Source organism: Balaenoptera physalus (assembly GCF_965194825.1).
Source record: "Balaenoptera physalus genome assembly, chromosome: 14".
NCBI lineage: Eukaryota > Metazoa > Chordata > Mammalia > Artiodactyla > Balaenopteridae > Balaenoptera > Balaenoptera physalus.
In genome coordinates this window covers 84,324,080-84,331,891 of record NC_138893.1, presented here as the reverse complement: position 1 = coordinate 84,331,891, position 7,812 = coordinate 84,324,080, and the positions used below count along the sequence as shown (strand labels likewise).

The 7,812-nt window shown below is 38.5% G+C and overlaps 1 long non-coding RNA gene across 1 annotated transcript in view; it reads right to left on the bottom strand.

The window, feature by feature from the left end:
• Positions 1-1,589: 1,589 nt before the first annotated feature.
• The window catches only part of LOC309642731, a 414,473-nt gene continuing 408,250 nt past the window's right edge, over positions 1,590-7,812 (bottom strand). The window contains exon 2 of the long non-coding RNA XR_014253347.1: positions 1,590-6,823. This is a non-coding gene — a long non-coding RNA (uncharacterized lncRNA). The remainder of the gene's footprint in view (positions 6,824-7,812) is intronic.

The following is a 7,812-nucleotide window of genomic DNA, read 5'->3' as shown; positions in this document are numbered from 1 at the left end:
CAACTACTGAGCCTGTGCACCTAGAGCCCATGCTCCACAACAAGAGAAGCCACTGCAACGAGAAGCCTGTGCACCACAACCAAGACTAGCCCCCACTCGCCGCAACTAGAGACAGCCCGCGCGCAGCAATAAAGACCCAATCCAGCCAAAAATAAATAAATTTAAAAAAAAGAAAAAGACCGCAAGTAACAAATGTTAGTGAGGATGTGGAGAAAATGGAACCCTTGTGGAGAAAATGGGAATGTAAATTGGTGGAAAATAGTATGGAGGTTCCTCAAAAAACTAAAATAGAACTACCATATGATCCAGCAATTCCACTCCTGGGAGTATATCCAAAGAAAACAAAAACACTAATTCGAAAAGATACATGCACCCCAATGTTCATAGCAGCATTATTTACAATAGCCCAGATACGGTGGTGACCTAAGTTCCATCAACAGAAGAATGGATAAAGAAGATGTGGAATATACATACAATGGAATACTTCTCAGCCATAAAAAGAATGAAATTTTGCCCTTTGCAACAACATGGTTGGACCTAGAGGGTATTATGTTTAGTGAAATAAGTCAGAGAAAGACAAATACTGTATGTTATTACTTATATGTGTAATCTAAAAAATAAAACAAATGAATGAATATAACAAAACAGAAACGACTCACAGATATAGAGAACAAGCTAGTGGCTGCCAGTGGGGAGAGAGAAGGGGAAGGGGCAAGATTGGGGTAGGGGATTATGAGGTACAAACTACTATGGATAAAATAAATAAGCTGCAAGGATATATTGTATAGAACAGGGAACATAGCCAATATTTTATAATAACTTTAACTTTTATAATAACTCTAGAATGTCATATACCTAATATTGAAACTAATATTGTAAATCAACTACACCTCAATAACAAAACAGAACACTTCACCGAATGAAAAATGTTCTAAGAGATACACTATAGTGAGCTGAGTTCTCCTTATATAAGCTGACACGTGGTACTCTTCTCATGTATTTTCAAGGGCATGGACATTTTGCCCTGCTGGAAGAGATATAAATCTCATGTAGACTTCCTCAGTGGTGAAACTCCTCATATAAATCAGAACTCCAGAAAGGTGGGGGACAAATGAACAAAGACTTTATTATCTTCCATAATTCTTTTCCTAGTTTTTGACAACAATTTAGTAGATAAAGAAACATTAGTTTCCCTGGGTATCTCTCATATATACAGGGCATATATATGTTATTAAACTTGTGTTGGTTTTTCTGCTGTATAAAAAAGAAGGAAAAAAAAGAGAAACATCTTTAACATAAAATTTCTGGTTTTGATTAAACTGATATTTTTAAAGGTGCCACATAGGTTTATGTACATTATTATTATTTTTAACCTTTACAACAACCCAGAGAGGAGAATGTTGTTTTACAGATAAGGAAGCAGATGTTAAGTATTTTGCCCAAGGTCACACAGATTGCATAGTAGTTAGACGTGGGTTTAGAATCTAGATCTCCAAAATCACTTCTAATACCCTTTCTACTATGTCACAGAAGGCCATGGCAATACTTTAATTTTTACCTTTAAGGCAATGTCTAGGTAACCTTTAGGCTACTCAATGGCTTTTTGAGAAATAGATTCAAGAATATTTGTTTTGCATCCCTATTTTTCTTGTTGTATATTTCTTCAGCAAAGTGTAGACATTAGATATCAGATTGTGGGTATTTTTGTTGCAATATGGTAGAAATGCATTTCCTCAAAAGTGCTGGGCACCATATGCCTGTTTGTTTTGGGTTCGCCAAGGGTACTACTGTAAGTCGAACTTGACGGTTGCAGGCAGAGTCCTGAAGTGAGAACTGTGAGTTGACTTGCTATAAATAAAGGATTTCCTATACTTTCTAAAACAAGGTAGAGGACCCTAGTGGATAAACTGAGCTACAAACTTTTGATATTACTGCAGGCTAACATATCAGAGAGCCTTTAAATTTTAGAGGAAAAGGCAAGCAAGTATTATTTTCAATTTACTTACTCCCTAGAAAGGTTATAATTATTGAGCATTTTCTGACTACCACCAATTCACAAGTTGTCACATGAAACATAGATTCTAACTCAACCCCTACCCAGTGAAATGTTGTCTCAGTGATTTGGTGATAAAATTATCAAAATCATTAATTATTAATTCCTATGGGACTACACCTAGAGAACTTGAGGTAAAGCCTCTGCCTTCTCTAACCAATCAATAAACCAAATAAATATTTGAATGTTCTCCATTATACACCAACCTCAGTGTTAGGCACTGTAGTGCCTTCTCCATAGCAAAAGCTCAATATCATTCAATAATGATTAAGTGAGTGAAGGAAACAGAAAAAAATCAAAGACATGGCATTTGCCCCGAAGGTGCTGACTATCTAGTACACTAAAACATAACAAAGAAATTAATGTAGCAAAGAAATTATTTTAAAAACATCAAATCTCTTTTTTATTTGTATTTTTATCATGATGCTACTCTCGGTGGGCTCAGAGTGATTACTTTGGAGCTAATAGTCTAAGTTTCTATAGGATTTACTCTGAGACCACGTCCTGAACTATTCCATACCAGGAGAGGTAGTATAGTGGAATAAGTTAAGTGTGTGGACTCTGGTGTCAGATATCCTAGATCTTGGCCTCACTACTTACCAGCCAGGGGATCTTTAGCAAGTTACTTCTCAATGTCACAATTTTCTCATCTGAAAAATGGGGGCTAGTATAGTATTTTCCTCATAGGGATATTGTGAAGATTAAACAAGAAGTTATAATGTAGTTTTTATGTAGAACACAGCCCAAAACCTTGCAAATAACTAGTACTCAATATTATCGCTAACAATATTTCTTTCTTTCAGGTTAAAAAATACTCTAAAATCTAGACTTAATTAACCTTCTTATCACCTTGCCAAAGGGTCTGCTTCCACATACTGCCTGCCAGATGGTCCACTTACCAATGAGAAACCTATGTGCTTACCTGTGATAAATTAGACCACTGAAGCTCAATGCTTTGTAGTAAAGAATAGGGTTGGCATAACTGAAAATGTACAACTACACAAATTCTAGGAAAGCAATTTTCTGTATAGGTGCGTGGTATAGTGAGACAAAGATAAGCATGAGTCAGATCTCAATTTGATTCAGCTCTGCACAGAGTGCTTAGCCTCTTCGAATGATTTCTTAGTTATGTGCCTTTGGGAAAGTACTTAAACTCTTTGGGCTATTATTTTTCTCATCTGTTAAGGTTGGGGAAATAATATCTAATTCACTGAGCTTTTTGTGAAGACAGTGACTACACAGAGTAGGGGCTCAGTAAATTGAGGACGGTGGCCAGCACTGTGAACGTTAGTTCTCTTCTGTTCTTCTGTAGCTATCTTGGGAAAAGAGTAGCAACAGCAGCGGTGGCAGGCAGGGCAGCCGCTCAGCAACATTATGATGGATGTGATTTATACAAGTCTGTCATAACTGGTCGGTCAGTGTACGAGGGGGCCAGTGAGGGTAGAAATCCAGTCTGGGCTCCATTCTCCAAGATGTGCAAGGGGCCTCTTTTGCTAATTTGTACAAAGATGCTCTCTTCTCCACCCCTTTTCTAAACCACTTCCTGACTTTCAGTTCTTTCCCACCTTCCCCAGGTGCTCAGTGGCCTCATAGGGTCACGACCCGTCACTGCTGTTCCCACTGTAACCTACCTCACACCTCTCAGGTCATCCTATGCTATTGGATCCTGCCATGAAAATCCTAGTCTTTCCAGAGTCCCACTCCTCCAGTACTCTTCTGAGAGACGAGTACTAATTACGTAAACGATTTCCAGCTAAGGAAGACCTTCCTTTAGTTATACTGTCCATTGGTATTTTAATAAAGTATTTTTCCAGTGTTCCAACCCAAAGGAGCAAACAATGTGAGGGTTTGAGGTATCAAGGTAAAACGAATGTAGAGAAGCAGTTTGAAAACAGAGGCGACTTTTTAGCACAGCACACAGTAGCTGTCTATCTGGAGATGGCATTGAATATGGACCAGGAAGTAGAAACTCTGTACATTTAATGAACAACCTTGCCTGTCCCATATCAGCCAGTCCAATTAAAGAGTAAACAAGAACTTTGGACCCTATACCAATACCAACTTCTGAAAGAAGAGAATGTGGGAGGGGAAGATTTTGTGGTATAGTGAAAAGAGGACTGCCTTGAGAGTTAGGAAACTTGGCTCACAGTTCCGCCTTCACCACCAAACAGCTTTTGGCATTGGGGAAGTCAGTTGCGTGCTTAGACTTCAATGACTTCACTGTGGACTAAGAGACTGAATTAGAAAACCCTTTTTCACGTCTAACCTTCTATGTTGCTTTTTTTCCCACTGCAAACTGATTAGCCTGGCGGTGGGCAGGTGGCGGAAGCAATGCTAAATTGTAGCTTAAAGAGTATTATATTGAACTTAAATCAATGTAGTATAATGCTGGCTTCCAGAGAGGCAGATTATGTTAATGGTTAAGAGTGTAGGAGCTGGAGTCCTTCATTCCTGGGTTTTGGTACTGAACTTGGACAAATCACTTAACCTCAATTTCCTCATCTGTTGTTCCTCATCCTAATTAGTATTAGGAATACTAATACCTATGTCATAATGTTAGTGAGAGGATTAAATAAGCTAATACATATGAAAGCACTCAGCACAGTGCCTGATACCTAGTAAGTCCTCAGTAGTTGGTGATGGCATATTTCATCCTAACTCTGCTACTAGATTAATTCTTGATTGGCTAAGTCACTCACTTCTCTGAGTCTCCTTAAAAGAAAAAAATTTTTTTTGGTCCAGTCAGAGTATAGGACTAGATTATTTCTAAGGTGTTTTCTATTTCCATCTTTCAATCTCTATTTTTTATGTTTGTAATAGAAAATTTTGTTTTAGAAATTTGGCCAGTCTTGAATTAAGTAGCTCAATTATCCCTCCCATGTGCACAGAATAGTTTCCCAGAAAGATCACTAAGTCTGAACTGCTCCCATTGTGTGTGGGAGGATCATTGCTCGCTACCAGGATATGAGTTGTACAATTTTAATCCTCAAACCAGTGCCGCTGTACCTCTACTCCCAGTAACATGAGAACCTACACCTTTAGATTTCTGGGTCACCGGCCACACGAGAGTCCTAGGAGTCATCATTATTGCCACATTGCTAAAATGCAGCAGCCACTTGGAGCCCCCAAGACATTTGTCTCAGCAGGCAAATAATCACATTCACTCATAGGTCATAATTTGATTGTGTGAATATACTGCATGTCACTGATTACTAGCATCATGTTTCTTTTTGGCAAGGAGCTCAGCACTGTAGTCAAGCCCAATGACTTGATCATAACAATCCTTAAATCCCATATTTGTGGGTCTGTTTCCTGGATCATTCCTGGTACCAATTCTGTATCAATCAGGAGAAAAAAACTATACCAGTTACATGAACAGAGACAATTTAGTATAAATAATTGTTAACTAGATATAAAGATGTTAACAAGGGTAAAAAGAAAACTTGAATAAATCATTAGGTAGCAACTGCAGGAAGCAGCTACAATCCCTAGGGCTGAGAAAACAAAGGAAAATGGTTAGAATTATTACAACTTAGAGAAGAGGCTCTTATTAACAATTCTTTATATTAAATTGTCTCTTTTCAAGTAACTGGTGTGGTTTCTGTTTCCTGAATGTACGTACTGTGACTGGTACAGTGGTTGTACCAATTTACAACTCTCATGAGCAACAATGGAGGTTGAGATTGCACCATAGCCTTACCAGAACTTGATATTTTTCATCTTTTTCATTTTAACTATTCTGGTGGGCTTGAAGTACTATTGCATTGTGGTTTTTAATTTGCATTTCCCCCATGGGGAATGAAGTCAAACACCTTTTCATTCGTTTACTGGTTATTTTGATCTCCTCTTTTGTGAATTATCTGTTCAAGTCTTTTGCCCATTTTTCTGTTGAGTTGCTGCCTTTTTCTTATTGATTTGTGAGAGCTCTCTATATATTTTGAACATGAGTTCTTTGTTGGATATATCACCCCAGCTCTCTCTCAATATGCCCAGTTAGCCTTAATAGTTCAGATGTGCTTCTTTTGAGTAAATGTTCCTAGGGACTGAATTACTATGTTGTTCTTATTGTAGTACCTCAACAAATATAAGAGTAGTGGAGTGGAAGTACTATAACTTTCTTTGGGACTTCCCTGGTGGCACAGTGGTTAAGAATCTTCCTGCCAATGCAGGGAACACAATTTCAAGCCTTGGTCCAGGAAGATCCCACATGCCGCGGAGAAACTAAGCCTGTGCGCCACAACTACTGAGCCTGCGTGTCACAACTACTGAAGCCTGCGCACCTAGAACCTGTGCTCCACAACAGAGAAGCCGCCTCAATGAGAAGCCTGCACACTGCAATGAAGAGTAGCCCCTGCTCACTGCAACTAGAGAAAGCCTGCACGCAGCAACGAAGACCCAACGCAGCCATAAATTAATAAATAAATAAATAAATTTATATTAAAAAAACTTTCTTTATTGTGAGAAGATAGGAATATGTATTTCATTCATGTTTATTCATTCATTCCACAAATCTCTTTAAATACATGTTTTTTTTTTATTTTTTATGTTTTTAAAGTTTAATTTTTTTTTTTTTTTAATTTATTTATGGCTGTGTTGGGTCTTCGTTTCTGTGTGAGGGCTTTCTCTAGTTGTGGCAAGTGGGGTCCACTCTTCATCGCGGTGCGCGGGCCTCTCATTATCGCGGCCTCTCTTGTTGCGGAGCACAGGCTCCAGACGCGCAGGCTCAGTAATTGTGGCTCACGGGCCTAGTTGCTCCGCAGCATGTGGGATCTTCCCAGACCAGGGCTCGAACCCGTGTCCCCTACATTGGCAGGCAGACTCTCAACCACTGCGCCACCAGGGAAGCCCTAAATATATGTTTACTGAGCATGAATTATGTGCAGGGAATTATGCTGAGTATGTAAGTTTGCTTCTTTCTGAAGTATTAGAACTCAGCTTGGGAACTTTACACATAGTGTCATTGTAATAAAATAAGAATCTTACATTAGATTTAAAAAACTTTTTCAGGAGCCCAGAACATTTTTGAAAACCAAACAATCATTGCCACTATCTGAGGCCAGTGAATGTCAGTCACCTGAAAAATTCCTGTGCAAATATTAAAAAGGCCTTCTAGATTTTATTGACATGTTTTTATTCATTTACTCAAATCAAATATTTGTTAAGCACATATTATGGAAGCACATTAAATGGAAACTAATTTCTTAGATCTTCTTTTCTTCTGAATACTCATCCTTGGTGGGGTCATCCGGCTTCAATTACCAACTATCTATATGCTGATGACCCCCACATCTATTTCTATAGCATAGATGTCCTTCATGAGTCTTAGACTCAAAAAACCAAATGTCTGATGAATATTTTTGCTGGGATGTCTCAAGGCACCTGACATACATTTTCAAAACTGAACTCATCATCTTCCCCTAGCAAATCTTTTCTTTCTGTGTTTCCTCTTTCAGTGTATGGCATGAGCATCTACCCAGTTGCCCAAGTGAGGCACCTAGAAGTCTCCCTTGACACTTGACTCTCCTTCCTTCCCACCCACTAATATCCTACTAATTACCAATACTTTTCAATTCAACTTCTTATACAGTCTCTCTCAAATTAATCTGTTTTTCCCTATGGCCAATACTATAAAACATGCAACTGGTATTTCTTGCCTAGATCTCCTAATTTGTCTCCCTGCCTTTAGTCTTTCTAGTCTCCAACTATTCTCTAATGTCTCCCATTTCTATAATCCTTCGAGACTTATCTGTGCTCTTTGG